The 15,739-nt window shown below is 48.5% G+C and overlaps 1 protein-coding gene across 2 annotated transcripts in view; it reads right to left on the bottom strand.

The window, feature by feature from the left end:
* LOC140428100 (BEN domain-containing protein 2-like) overlaps positions 1 to 15,739 on the bottom strand; it is a 249,390-nt gene that overhangs the window by 183,267 nt on the left and 50,384 nt on the right. The gene's annotated exons all lie outside the window — the stretch shown is intronic.

Below are 15,739 nucleotides of genomic sequence, written 5' to 3'. Positions count from 1 at the left end.
GTGGGAAGACTTTAAACTAAAACTTGACCTGCTGAAAGCCAGTTTAATGATTTTTAAGGCTACAGATGGGAAGACCTGTCACCCGATCCCCATCCCGTGAAAGACCCCCGCCAGAACCCCTCCAGCCCAGCCAAGCCCACCCGGCCCTCACCTCACCTGATGGACCCACCTCAGCATTCTTGATGCAAGTGTAGGGAGGGTACTCACCACTTGTCCTCCTCAGAGGGCAAGGTGCCCGGCCCCTACTTGTCAGGACTTGCACCAACTGATACCAGCGCGATTCCCAGGAGGTTGATGAATCGGGATTGCATTTTCACACCCGCTTTGCATGGGAGCCTTGTCAGGGCTGGCGGAGCAGGCTGGGAGACTCGCAATGTATTTGAGGCCCAGCGGGCATCCCGTTTTTGACCTCACATCCCTTTCAACAGGCTATAGCGATTCCAGCCTGGGGCTAGGGGTCCCTGAGAAACCTTCTCTACATTTCTGCAACTCCTTTTTTTACAACTACAGATTCTAGCCAACTCCATCTCCTAGTCATCTCTTCCCCAAGTCACAGACCTGGGGATTCAATCTCCTTCAGTATTCTCGGCCCTGAAAACATCTGGGAGACATGAGATCTTCAACTCCAGGGAAGACTGACAGAGCCGCATCAGCCACTTCTACATAAAGACTGAAGAGACATTGAAGACCTGAGAATACAATGAACTTAGACCACAAAGGGAAAATAAACAACTTCCTGTCAGACTGCCGGGAAAAGAAGAGATGATTTCCCAATGATATTTCAGGAGGACCGTCAACCTTCTGTAAGCAGTAGTAAGAGAGCCAGACAGCCTCATCTTTGGTAATGAAATGAATTTCTTGTAGACAATCAACTCGGGGATGATTGCTGTACAGGATAATGCGGCTTCAGACTCCAGCACTTGGTGTTGGGGGGGGGGGAGATGACTGTCAGCTGGGACTGAAGTGTTCATTGACTTTCATCCTTGGAAGGTACCAGCTCTTGAGCAGTGTGATCTTTTAAAGACTCTAACCCAGACTCAGGAAAAGCATTCTCTGTAGAAAATTCTTCATAAACAACAGGAGATAAAGTAGGCAACATATAATTGATTCAGTGGAACTAAGATCCAAATGCTGCTCAACCACTAAAAGCACAGCTGATTCTTCTCAAAAGACAACAGGGACTTAATAAAGGGTGTCCATCAACAGGAAAGATTAATCATTCTCTAAAAGATCAATCTGCACTCAGCACTGCAAGGGATTCTTCCTCATCATTCTCCGGGAGGAGAAAAATCAGGTCTTCAAGGGGATGGTCACCATCTGCTGCAGTGCTTTCTGTATCTGTCACCTCTAGCCTTAGTTTGGGAAGAATTGAGAGATTCATAACTTCTGTGGCAGCTCTGGGTCTAATAGATGGTGTCTCGGTGAAAGAAAGGAACTTACTGCTGAATGTATAAACTTGCTCAGCTTGTGAAAGCTGAATTTACACTACTTCGAAATGAAAAGTTGAAGATTGTTGCATGAAAGACAGTGAGTCGTTCACTGAATTTTTTTTTAAACAAACAATTTTATTGAGGTATTTTAGGCATATAGAAAAAGTGACATTGTACAGTACAGAAATACGAAGTCAAGACACAAATTAAACATAGTGGAAACCACGGCTCTGTTCACGCACGGACCTGCCTCAATATCCCTCTACTCTACTCTACCCTAGCCACACATTCTCTGCCCCCCCCCCCCCCCCCCCCCCCCCCCGCTGACGCTTACTCCTCTGCTAGAAGTCAATAAATGGCTGCCACCTTCGGGCGAACCCTAGTAGCGAACCTCTCAAGGCGAACTTGACTTTCTCTAGGCCAAGAAAGCTCGCCATATCCGAAAGCCATACCTCAGCCCTCGGGGCCTTTGAGTCCCTCCATGCTAACAGTATTAGTCGCCGGACTACCAGGAAAGCAAAGGCCAGAACGTCGGCCTCTCTCTCTTCCTGGACTCCCGGGTCCTCCGAAACCCCAAAGATTGCCACCTCAGGGCTCATTACCACCCCAGTTTTCAATACCCGGAACATGACATCTGCGAATCCCTGCCAGTACCCCGAGTTTAGGGCACGACCAGAACATGTGTACATGGTTAGCCGGCCCTCCGGCGCATCTAGCACACTTGTCCTCCAGCCCGAAGAATTTGCTCATCCGGGCCGTCATGTGGGCCCGGTGCACGACCTTAAACTGGATCAGGCTGAGCCTGGCACATATTGCGGTCGTGTTTACTCTGCTCAGGGCTTCTGCCCAGATACCGTCCTCCATCCATCCCCCGCCCCCCCTCCCCTCCCCCGCCCCCCTCCCCCGCCCCCCCCCCGAGCTCCTCTTCCCATTTAAGCTTCAGGTCCTCGGTCTGCGTATCCTCAGCTCCCATTAGTTCCTTGTAGACATCTGAGACTCTACCCTCTCCTACCTCTCCCCTAGAAACTGCCCTGTCCTGCCTCCCCTTCGGCGGGAGACGTGGGAAGGACGGCACCAGTCTGCGTACAAAATCCCGCACCTGTAAGTATCTAAATTCGTTCCCCCTCGCCAGCCCAAACTTCTCCTCCAGCGTCCTCATGCTCGGAAAGCTCCCTTCCAGGAACAGATCCCCCATCCTCACAATCCCCGCCCTCCTCCACAGTCGATACCCCCTGTCCATGTTCCCCGGGGCAAATCGGTGGTTGTGCAGATTGGGGTCCACACCGATGCTCTTACCTCCCCGACATGCCTCCTCCACTGGCCCCAGGTCCGAAGAGCCGCCACCACTATTGGGCAGGTGGAGTACCGTGCCGGCGGAAGCGGCAGAGGCACCGTGACCAGGGCTGCTAAGCTAGTGCCCTTGCACGAAGCAGCCTCCACCCGCTCCCAAACCGACCCCGCACCCATCATCCATTTCCTTATCATCGCTATGTTGGCCGCCCAGTAATAGTTGCTGAAGTTCGGCAACGCCAGCCCCCCTTCTCCTCTGTTCCTTTCAAGCATCACCCTCTTCACCCGCGGGGACTTCCCTGCCCATACAAATCCCAGAATAATTTTATTCAGCCTCTTAAAGAAGGACCGCGGGATAAAGATGGGGAGTCACTGAAAAACAAACAAGAACCGCGGGAGAATCATCATCTTAACAGTCTGCACCCTCCCCGCCAATGACAGCGGGAGCACATCCTACCTCCGGACAACCTCCCTCACTCGTTCAACTCGCTCTTAGCCATGTTCAGTTTGTATCCGGAGAACCGGCCAAATTCCCTCAGGGTTGCCATAATACCGTCCATCCCCACCATTGGGTCCGATAAATATAACAGCAGATCGTCCGCATATAACGAGACTCTATGTTCCACTCCCCCCCGGACCAGACCTTATCAGCCCCTAGAAGCTCTCAGTGCAATTGTCAGTGGCTCTATGGCCAGCGCAAACAGCAGTGAGTAGAGAGGGCAGCCCTGTCTTGTCCCATGGTGCAGTCTAAAGTAGTCCGATGTCGTCCTTACACTCGCCTCCGGGGTCTGATATAATGGCCTAACCCAGTCGATGAACCCCGCCCCGAACCTGAACCGTCCCAGTACCTCCCACAGATAATCCCACTCGACCCGGTCGAAACGTTCCCAGCATCCATGGCTACCACTATCTCTACCTCCCTATTTTCCGGGGGCATCATAATCACGTTAAGCAGTCTTCTTAGGTTGGCCACCAGCTGCCTCCCCTTTACAAACCCGGTTTGGTCCTCCACAATTACATCCGGTACACAGTCCTCAATACTGGTCGCCAAGATCCTGGCCAGTAACTTGGCGTCTACGTTGATCAAAGAGATCGGCCTGTATGACCCACAAGCCTCCGGGTCCTTATCCCGTTTCAGAATAAGCGAGATGGTGGCCTGCGACATCGTCGGGGGTAAACTCCCTCTGTCTATTGCCTTGTTAAAGACCCTGACCAGCACTGGCCCCACTATCCCGGCAAATGATTTGTAAAACTCCACCGGATACCCGTCCGGCCCCGGGGATTTACCCGACTGCATGACCTTCAGGCCCCCCAAATACCTCTTCTATCCTGACCAGGGCCCCCAGTCCGTCCACCAACCCCCTCCCCACTCTTGGGAACGTCAATCCGTCCAGGAATCGCCTCATCTCTCTCTCTCTCTCTCTCTCTCTCTCCCTTCTCTCCCCTCTCTCTCTCCCCCCCCCCGGGGGGGTTCCGAAGTGTACAGCTTCCTATAAAAGTCCCTAAAGACCTTGTTCAGCCCTGCCGGATCACCCACTAGATTACCCTCCCCATCCACTACCCTCCCTATTTCCCTTGCCGCTTCCCTCTTTCTTAGTTGTTGCGCAAGCATTCTACTGGCCTTCTCTCCATGCTCACACATCGCGCCTTTTACTTTTCTAAGCTGCTCTACAGCCTTGCCTGTAGTCAGCACCCCAAGTTCGGCCTGCAGCCTCTGTCATTTCCTGAGTGACTCTGGCCTCGGGGATTCCGCGCAACTCCTGTCCGTCCGTAGAATTTCCTTAATCAGTCGGTCCATCTCTGCCCTGTCTGTCCCGTCCCTGTACGCCCGGATTGAAATCAGCGCCCCTCTCACCACTGCCTTCAGTGCCTCCCAGAGCACCGCTGCTGAGACTTCTCCGGTATCGTTTACCTGCAGATAATTCTGCATGCATTTCCTCAGCCTCTCGCACACCGCCTTGTCCACGAGTAATCCAACTTCCAGCCTCCATGGTGGGCGCCGAAAGCTGTCCTTACAAAACTGCAGGTCTACCCAGTGCGGAGCATGGTCCGATATGGCAATTGCCGAATATTCTGCCCCCACCATTCCGGCCAGCAGGTCCCTACTCACAACAAAGTAGTCAATTTGGGAATACACCTTGTGGACGTGGGAGTAGTACGAGAACACCCTCGCCGTCGGCCGGCTAAATCTCCACGGATCTGCTCCCCCCGTTTGCTCCATGAACCCTCTCAGTTCCTTTGCCATCGCTGGCAACCTGCCCGTTCTTCAACATGACCGGTCCAGGCTCGGGTCCAGGACGGTATTAAAGTCCCCGCCCCTGATCAGCTTACGCGAATCCAAGTCGGGGATCTTCCCCAGCATCCTCCTAATAAAATCCACATCGTCCGAATTAGGGGCATACACACTGACCAGGGCTACTCTCACCCCTTCGAGCTTACCCCTCACCATAACGAACCTGCCACCACCATCCACAACTGTGCCCTCCGCCTCAAATTGTACCCTTTTATTAATCAGAATCGCAACCCCCCTCGTCTTACAATCAAGCCCCGAATGAAAGACCTGACTGACCCAGCCCTTCCTTATCTTAACCTGGTCTGCCACTTTCAGTTGCGTCTCCTGCAGCAAGACTATGTCCGCCTTCAGAACCCGCAGATGCGCAAACACACGCGTCCTCTTCACTGGCCCGTTTAACCCTCTATCATTCCAGGTGATCAGCCTGGTTGGGGGGCACTTCCCCCCCCCGCCCTCCTTTGCCGATCAGCCATCCCCTTTCCTTGGCCAGCCCCCCAGCCATGTGTCGCGCTTCATCTGGCCCGCTCCTGACTGGCTCCACCCATGACCTCTTCACTGTTGCCATGCCCAGTTTCCATCCCCGTCAGCAGAACGACTCATAGAACATAGAACATTACAGCGCAGTACAGGCCCTTCGGCCTTCGATGTTGCGCCGACCTGTGAAACCACTCTAAAGCCCATCTACACTATTCCCTTATCGTCCAGATGTCTATCCAATGACCATTTGAATGCCCTTAGCGTTAGCGAGTCCACTACTGTTGCAGGCAGGGTATTCCACGCCCTTACTACTCTCTGAGTAAAGAACCTACCTCTGACATCTGTCCTATATCTATCTCCCCTCAATTTAAAGCTATGTCCCCTCGTGCTAGACATCACCATCCAAGGAAGAAGGCGCTCACTGTCCACCCTATCCAATCCTCTGATCATCTTGTATGCTTCAATTAAGTCACCTCTTAACCTTCTTCACTCTAACGAAAACAGCCTCAAGTCCCTCAGCCTTTCATCATAAGATCTCGGTGCAACATCGTGGGCCGAAGGGCCTGTACTGCGCTGTATCGTTCTATGTTCTATCTTCCCTCCATACCAAGCAACATTCTTGTAAATCTCCTCTGCACACTTTCCAATGCTTCCACATCCTTCCTATAATGCGGCGACCAAAATTGCACGCAATACTCCAAATGCGGCCGCACCAGAGTTTTGTACAGCTGCAACATGACCTCATGGCTCCGAAACTCAATCCCTCTACCAATAAAAGCTAACACACCGTACGCCTTCTTAACAACCCTCTCAACCTGGGTGGCAACTTTCAGGGATTTATGTACATGGACACCGAGATCTCTCTGCTCATCCACACTGCCAAGAATCTTACCATTAGCCCAGTACTCTGTCTTTCTGTTATTCCTTCCAAAATGAATCACCTCACACTTTTCTGCATTAAACTCCATTTGCCACCTCTCAGCCCAGCGCTGCAGCTTATCTATGTCTCTCTGTAACTTGTAACATCCGTCCGCACTGTCCACAACTCCACCAACTTTAGTGTCATCTGCAAATTTACTCACCCATCCTTCTACGCCCTCCTCCAGGTCATTTATAAAAATTACAAACAGCAGTGGCCCCAAAACAGATCCTGGTGGTTCACCACTAGTAACTGGACTCCAGTCTGAACATTTCCCATCAACCACCACCCTTTGTCTTCTTCCAGCTAGCCAATTTCTGATCCAAACTGCTAAATCACCCTGAATCCCATGCCTCCGTATTTTCTGCAGTAGCCTACCGTGGGGAACCTTATCAAACGCTTTACTGAAATCCATATCCACCACATCAACTGCTTTACCCTCATCCATCTGTTTGGTCACCTTCTCAAAGAACTCAATAAGGTTTGTGAGGCACGAGCTACCCTTCACAAAACCGTGCTGACTATCTCTAATCAAATTATTCCTTTCCAGATGATTATACATCCTATCTCTTATAAACCTTTCCAAGATTTTGCCCACAACACTGGACTATAGTTACCGGGGTTGTCTCTACTCCCCTTCTTGAACAAGGGGGCAACATTTGGTATCCTCCAGTCCTCTGGCACTATTCCTGTAGACAAAGATGACTTAAAGATCAAAGCCAAAGGCTCAGCAATCTTCTCCCTAGCTTCCCAGAGAATCCTAGGATAAATCCCTTCCGGCCCAGGGAACTTATCTATTTTCACACTTTCCAGAATTGCTAACACCTCCTCCTTATGAACCTCAAGCTCTCCCCCCCCCCCTTGCACTCCCTAGCAACACCATCCTATCACCTAACCCCTGCTCTAATCTAACTATATGCACACACCCCCACCTCGGATTCCGTTGACTAGCCCCACTCAGCTAGCCTGGGGCTCCCAGCCTCGGCGCCAGCGCGTCTCCCACCCATTGTTCCCAGTCACCCCTCCCCCGACCCATCCATACCACTTCCCCAGATCAGCCCTACTAAGCAAACACTCTACACAAGTCATAAACAACCCCCACAATAGCATAATTCAAGTTAAACAGAACAAAAAAGAGATAAGAAATAACAGGCACTCTCAGTCCTTCCCATACAGACACAGAAAAAGATTGCACAAAGTTCCCCTGAAACATCCATCTTAACCCAACCCTTTTAAATGTTTTCTTTATTATTTTCCCCCCAGCCAAACTCCAACTAATCAAAGAGCCCAAAAAGGAAACATTCAGGTAAACCACGCAAAAAAAACCCACATCACTACCCCTTCCAACATCCTAAATAGGTAGAAAAAAAGAACGACAAAAATGGATCCAAACATACAGGCAATTTTCAAAACGGGAGAGACACCACATATACTTAAAGGTTCTGGCAGGAGTCCAAACATCCTCAGCTCAGGGCCAGCCCTTGTTTCTTAACGAAGTCCATCGCCTCTTCGGGTTCCTCGAAATAGTGGTGCTGACCCTCATACGTAACCCACAGTCGCGCCGGAAAAAGCAACCCAAATTTCACCTTGTTTTTATACAGTATCTCCTTCACCTGCCTGTAGCTTCCCCTCCTCCTGGCCACCTCAGCGCTCAAATCTTGGTAAACACGCAGGGTGGTATTGTCCCAAGTACAGCTTTGTGTGCTCTTTGCCCATTGCAGCACCCATTCCTTGTCCAGGTACCTGTGAAAGCGTACCACCATCGCTCGTGGGGGACCCCCTCGCCGCGGCTGCCTCACCTGCACTCTGTGTGCCCTGTCCACCACCGGCGGGCGTGGGAACACCTCGTTCCCCAGCAACTTCGGAAACATACCTTCCACATACGTGGCAGCGTCCAGCCCCTCTGCCCCCTCCGGGAGGCCCATAATTCTCACGTTCTGCCGACGAGATCTGTTGTCCAGGTCATCAGCCTTTCCAGAAGCACTTTTTGCTGGTCCCTCAACCTCCGAATCTCCACATCCGCCACCGTTTGAAAGTCAGCCTGCTCCTCCACTGACTTCTCCAACTGTTGGAGCTTCTCAGCCTGATCATCCAGCCTTTTTTCCATCTGGTCAATTGACTTCTGTAGCGGCTCCAAGTTGTCACGCTTCAGAGGCAAAAAGCCCTCCTGCATAGTCTGCAGCAGCTGCTCCATTGTGGGCTGGGCTGTCGACGCCTTGCTCTGAACATCAGCCATGCTGGTCCCTCTCACAGCCTCCACTGTGCCCATACTCAACCACTTCTTCTGCTGTTTACGGTCCCTCCGGCTTCTCAGGTCCATACAATTTTGTGTGGGTCCTGTGCCTGAGTGCTATTGCTTTCCAGTTCCGCGCTGAAAAGCGCAAAAAGTCGGGGGGAAAGGTCCAAAAGTCCGACCGAAACGGGAGCCATCAAATGTGCGACCTACTCCCTCATAGCCGCCACCGGAAGTAGAGTCATTCAAATGATGAGCATCATCTGGTTTTCTAAGATGCTGAGAGGTATGGCAACGTCACCACTCAATAAGAATGCATGTTGATTGTAAAGAATATAAAGAGAATCAACGATAAGTTGCCCCTTGTAGCTAGGAGGAATGATAATTCTGCTTTTAAATGCGAGGTTGATGACACCTGTCCTTTTAACTTGATGTCTGATAGATGAAGGGTCATTGTCTGAAACTATCTATTCATATGTTAACAGTCACTCCAGATCAATTTTAAAGATAGTATTAAAGCCTTGAACTTGGATTGTAATTGACCAGTATTCTGGAAAACACTGTGTACTTCCTCCTAGGAACACTATATTTTCATCTTTTTCTGGACATTCCATTTCTTGGAAGGAATGTGTTTCATAAATATTTGCTGGTCTGTTCCTTTGATCAAAATTGCTAGATTTCCAGAAATGCCACACCCCGTTTGGTGGGGTTTTTGCACCACAACGCAAGCAACTCAGAATGGCTGCCAGCATAGTTTCCCACCCTTTTGCTTGGTTTGGCAGCTTTCGAATTGGCGGGATTGCTGCCCATTGGCCCACCCATTGTGATGCCTTTATGTCGTCATGGATTATAGCTCAATTAAACACTCTACGCTCGTCCTGCCTCGCATAATGGACCACTTGATCCAAAGTAAGATCGGGCGGCATGTTGGCGCAATGGTTAGCACTGCTGCCTCACGGCGCCAAGGACCCAGGTTCGATCCTGGCCCCGGGTCACTGTCCGTGTGGAGTTTGCACATTCTCCCTGTGTCTGCGTGAGTCTCACCCCCACAACCCAAAGATGTGCAGGTTAAGTGTATTGGCCACGCTTAATTGTCCCTTAATTGGGGAAAAAGAAGAATTGGTCATCAAAATTAATTTTAAAAAACAAAGCAAAGCAAGATTATCTTTGATCTGCAGAAAGTCTGGGAGAGTTTTTAATTCTGGACACGCATGGCTAAGCAATCATGGAATAGCTTTTCCTTCAGCACCCTGCATTCTAGCGAGACGATAGAGTTTGATTAAGAATAATTCAACCAATTCCCCAGATTGTACCCAGTACTCAGGAGAGATAGAAGGGAATGTAAAAGGGGTGGGGGAGTAGCATTACTGGTTAAGGAGATATATTATAGCCGTACTGCGGTAAGACACCTCAGAGGGCTCATACAATGAGGCAATCTGGGTGAAGCTCAGGAACAGGAAGGGGGCAATCACTATGTTGGAGGTTTATTACAGGCCCCACAACTGTCAGCAAGAGATAGAGGAGCAGACAGATAGAAAGATTTTGGATAGGTGCAAAAGTATTAGGATTGTTGTGGTAGGGGATTTTAATTTCCCCTATAGTGACTGAGACTCACTTAGTGCTAGGGGCTTGGATGGGGCAGAGTTTGTAAGGTTTATCCAGGAAGGCTTCTTGATGCAATATGTAGATAGTCCAACTAGGGAAGGGGCATTACTGGACTTGGCATTGGGGAATGAGCCTGGAGAGGTGATTGAGGTTTCAGTAGGGGAACATTTTGGGAGTAGTGACCACAATTCTGTAAATTTTAGGGTACTTTTGAATAGGGATGAGGGTAACCCTTGCGTTAAGGTGCTGAACTGGGGAAAGGCAAATTACGATAACATTAGACCGGAATTGAAGAGTTTGGATTGGGTGCGGCTGTTGGAGGGTAAATCAACATTGGACATGTGGGAGTCTTTCAAGTGACAGTTGATTCGGATTCAGGAAAGTCAGGGGCAGCACGGTGGCGCAGTGGGTTAGCCCTGCAGCCTCACGGCGCCGAGGTCGTGGGTTCGATTCCGGCTCTGGGTCACTGTCCGTGTGGAGTTTGCACATTCTCCCCGTGTTTGTGTGGGTTTCGGCCCCACAACCCAAAAAAGATGTGCAGGCTAGGTGGATTGACTGCGCTAAGTTGCCCCTTAATTGGAAAAAATGAATTGGGTACTCTAAATTTAAAAAAAAAAAAAGGATTCAGGAAAGTCACGTTCCTGAGAGAACGAAGAATACGTATGGGAAGTTTAGGGAGCCTTGGATAACGAGGGATATTGTAAAGCTCGTCAAAAAGAAAAAGGACGCTTTTGTACGGTCTAGAAAGATGAGAACAGTCGAAACTCTTGAGGAGTATAAAGAAAATAGGTAGAAACTGAAGTGGGAAATTAGGAGGGCTTGGAGGGGTCATGAAATGTCCTTGGCAAGTAGGATTAAGGTGAATCCCAAAGATTTTTATTCATATGTAAAAAGCAAGAGGGTGGCCAGGGAAAGGATTGGGCCACTTAAGGACAGTGGGGGGAATCTGTGTGTTGAGCCAGAGGAAATGGGCGAGGTACTAAATAAGTACTTTGCCTCAGTGTTTACCAAAGAAAAGGACTTTGTGGAAGATGATTCTTGGGTAGGGTGTGTTGATGGTCTGGGTCAAATATGAGGTATTGGGTGTTTTAAAAGATATTAAGGTGGATAGGTCTCCTGGGCCGGATTGGATTTACCCCAGAATACTGAGGGAAGCAAGGCAGGAAATTGCTGGGGCCTTAACTGACATCTTTGTATCCTCATTCGCTACAGGTGAGATCGAAGAGAACTGGAGAATAACTAATGTGGCACCACTGTTTAAGAAAGGTAGCAGGGATAATCCAAGAAATTATAGGCCGGCGAGCCTCACGTCGATCGTAAGTAAATTATTGGAGAGAATTCTCAGGGACAGGATTTATACTTATTTGGAAACAAATGGACTCATTAGCGAAAGGCAGCAAAGTTTTGTGAAGGGGAGGTTGTGCCTCACTAATTTGATCAAGCTTTTTGAGGAGGTGACATAGATGATTGATGAGGGGAGGGGGGTGTATGTTGTTTACATGGACTTCAGTAAAGCCTTTGACAAGGTACCTCATGGCAGACTGGTACAAAAGGTGAAGTCACACGGGATCAGAGGCGAGGTGGCAAGGTGGATATAGAGCTGGCTCGGTCTTAGAAGGCAAAGGGTAGCAGTAGAAGAGTGTTTTCTGAACGGAAGGTTGTGCCTAGTGGTGTTCCACAGAGATCTGTGCTTGGGACTCTGTTGTTTGTCGTATACATAAATGATTTGGAGGAAAATGTAGCTGGTCTGATTAGTAAGTTCACGGATGACACCAAGATTGGTGGAGTGGCAGATAGTGTTGAGGATTTTCAGAGCATACAGCAGGACATAGATAGGTTGGAGACTTGTTCAGAGATATGGCAAATGCAGTTTAATCCAGACAAATGTGAGGTAATGCATTTTGATAGGTCAAACATAGAAGGGAAATATAGCGTAAATGGCAAAACTCTTAGGAATATAGAAATTCAGAGAGATCTGGGCATGCAGGTCCACAGATCTTTGAAAGTGGCAACACAAGTGGACAAGGTAGTCAAGAAAGCATATGGAATGCTTGCCTTCATTGGACGGGGCATCGAGTGTAAAAACTGGCAAGTCATGCTACAGTTGTATAGAACCTTGGTACGGCCGCACTTGGAATATTGCACACAATTCTGGTCGCCACAGTACCAGAAGGATGCGGAGGCTTCGGAGAGGGTGCAGAGGAGGTTTACCAGGATGTTGCCTGGTCTGGAGGGTGTTAGCTATGCGGAGAGGCTGAATAGATTTGGACTGTTTTCATTAGAATGATGGAGGTTGAGGGGTGACCTGATAGAGGTCTACACGATTATGAGGGGCATGGATAGAGTGGATGGCCAGGCACTCTTTCCCAGGGTGGAGTGGTCAGTCACCAGGGAGCATAGGTTTAAGGTCCGTGGGGCAAAGTTTAGAGGAGATATGCGAGGCAGGTCTTTTACACAGAGGGTGGTGAGTGCCTGGAACTCATTGCCATGGGAGGTTGTGGAAGCAGATACATTAACGGCATTCAAAAGGCATCTCGACAAATATATGGATAGGATGGGTACAGAGGTATATGGCATTGGGAAGTGCTGAGAGTTTCAGGACGGAGGAGGAATCTTGTAAGGGGTCCAGTTTGAGGGCTATGGTGACGGCAGCATTGCCAATGGCTCCGAGTAGGTATTCAGGGAGCCCAGTGGTGCAGTCCACGGTGAAGATATGGAATCAGCTGAGGAGGCATTTTAGAATAGAAGGGATGCCGGTGCTAACGCTGCTGTCCAAGAATCATGGGTTTGAGCTGGGGGGGGATGGATGTGTATATAGGAGGTGGAGGAAAGTGGGGCTGGTTAAGGTGAGGGATTTGTATTTGGAGGAAGGGTCGCCAGTCTGGAAGAGCTGAGGGAGAGGGTAGAGCTGCCGAGGGGTGGTGAATTCAGGTATTTACAGGTTAGGGACTTTGCACAAAAGATTTGGGGGGGTTCCCTAGGTTGCCGGGAAACACCCAGCTGGAGCGACTGCTGCTTCCGGATGTGGAAGGGGAGGAAAAATTGGGGATATAAATAAGTGGCTGGGGGGCAGGGAGGTGAGCGGGTGGTGAAGATCAAGGAGAAATGGGAAGTGGAGTTGGGAGGGGAGATCAATTGGGGAGTATGGAGTGAGGCACTGCGAAGGGTAAATGGGACCTCCTCTTGTGCAAGGATGAGCCTGATACAGTTTAAGGTGGGGCACAGGGTGCATATGACTCGGGCGCGAATGAGTGGATTGTTTCAGGGGGTAGCAGATGAGTGTGAAAGGTGTGGGCGGGGGCCAGCGAATCACGTGCACAAGTTTTGGGGTTGCGAAAAATTGGGAAGATTCTGGGCGGGAGTGTTAGCCAGGATAGTGTCTTATGTCTTAGCCAGGATAGTGGAGGAGGAGGTGGACCCGGACCCTTTGGTGGTGATATTTGGGGTTTCAGAGAAGCCGAAGCTCATGGAGAGGAGGAAGGCCGATGTCGTGGCCTTCGCCTCTCTGATTGCATGGCGGCAAATTTTGCTGGATTGACAGTCGGCATCGTCACCGGGGGTAGCAGCTTTGTTGGGTGACCTGTGTGACTTCCTGCAATTAAAGAAGATAAAGTATGAGCTAAGAGGCTCAGCAGGGGAGTTTGAGAAAAGGTGGGGGTGTTTGTGACCATGTTTGAGGAACTGTTTGTCGCAGGGGTGGGAGGAAGGGGGGTGAAAAAGGGGGAAAATCTGTACAGACTGTATAGTTAATTGTTGGGAATTATGTTTCCCAGGATGTTTATTTGCTATAACCTGCTTTGATACATGTTTGTAATAAAATAGGTTTTTGAAAAAAAGAAAGTGCTGCGAGTTTTGGCCAAGGGTGGTATCATGACCGGTGCAGGGTTGGAAAGCCTGTTCCTGTGCTGTATTGTTCTTTGTTGGTTAAACCTGCTCATTCAATGACTAAATTTTGCTTCAGGCTAAAACAGTTGTCAAAAGCTTTAATAATGGAATCAAAGTTCACAATGGATTCCTGCACCTCTTTCTTGAGAATTTAACATATGACTGACTGATGTCAGCAGTATATCATCATTTATGTCATATATTAACATATCCCATCTGTTAACTCTTTATACTACAGAAAGCTTTGGCAAGTTATGACTCATGCATCTGTAATTTGCTCACCTATTTCTTTTAGACTACAGAGCTTGGGGATTTGTACACCTTATCCTCATCATTTGCTCCATTACCATTATTTTATTACATTAAATTCACTAGATTGCACCCTCCCCTGACTTTTTCTTAGTTTCGTATGTACTGCTAGTGCTTTGCCCTCATCCTTTTCATTCTGAAAACAGATACAGATTCACCTGCCTCTGTCTTTGATGCATCCATATTTTCCCTTACCTTCTCATTCAGTGAAAAGAAAAACCGTGACTGCACTGGGTTTAATTTCTGCCGATATTTCCAATCTCTTTGCTACACCACCGCTGCCTGTGCCTTCAGCCACCTAGAGCCCCATGCCTCCAAATTCCTGCCTCTCTACCTCATCTTTCCCCTGTCAAACACTACTACAAAACCAGGCCTAACCCTTTAATCACCTGTCTAATATCTTCCTTGATTTCATACAGTTTTATCCATGTATGTCTTATAATGTTTATCTGCATTAAAAGGGGCAAGTTGTTATGCTTGCTTCCTAGTTAGGTCCAGCCTTCAGTTTATTCTTCTGCTGGTCATTACAGATTTAAGCCTCTTTCAAATGCCCATGCAGTCCCTGTTAGGTTGTTCTATAATGTAGATGAAGGAAAGGGAAAATGGACACTCCTTGCTTTGCCTCACTGTAATTTCCCCTCCTGGTAGCTCTGATAAAGGGCATGGAAAGCAGTGGACTCAAACCCTCCCATATGACAGAGCAAGATTCTCAAACTTGCAAATTTGAAATCCGTGAATAAAAGATAAAAGAAAAGAAAAAGCTGGAAAGTAACATAGGTTCTCAGCAAATGCTGTGAATTGGGATGTAATGTTACAATTTCTCCTGTTTTCAAGGTACTGAAACCAAGGTAACAGAGCAAGTTACACCATGCTATTCTCATGCATTTGATGGCAGCCAAATAAAGAGTGATATTTGCAGAAAGCCCCCCAAAGTCTTGGAAGACTAAAGTGTCAGGAAAAAAAGCGCTAAAAGGTGTGGAGTTAAAAATATTTCATGCATTTTCATCAATCACACAATAACATTTACGGATGTAAAATGCTTGGGAAAACACTGGGTCAAAAAGTGTAGGGTAGAAGTTATTGTTGACCATTTTTATTTTAATTGAATTAAAGCTAGTAGCGAGAGAGTATTTTAAGTATTTAGGCAATAGCTTTGCCAAAACTATGTTATATTTCTTGTACCTTAAAATGTATTGCTGAAAAGAGAATTTTTTTTATCAAACTTCTTTGTCTTGCACTCACCAGGACATTTCATAAGAATACAAATTCAAGGGTGACAACAAATTTATACTGTATGA

Source organism: Scyliorhinus torazame, chromosome 8 (assembly GCF_047496885.1).
Source record: "Scyliorhinus torazame isolate Kashiwa2021f chromosome 8, sScyTor2.1, whole genome shotgun sequence".
NCBI classification, from domain to species: Eukaryota; Metazoa; Chordata; class Chondrichthyes; order Carcharhiniformes; family Scyliorhinidae; genus Scyliorhinus; species Scyliorhinus torazame.
This window is presented reverse-complemented; position numbering and strand designations above follow the sequence as displayed.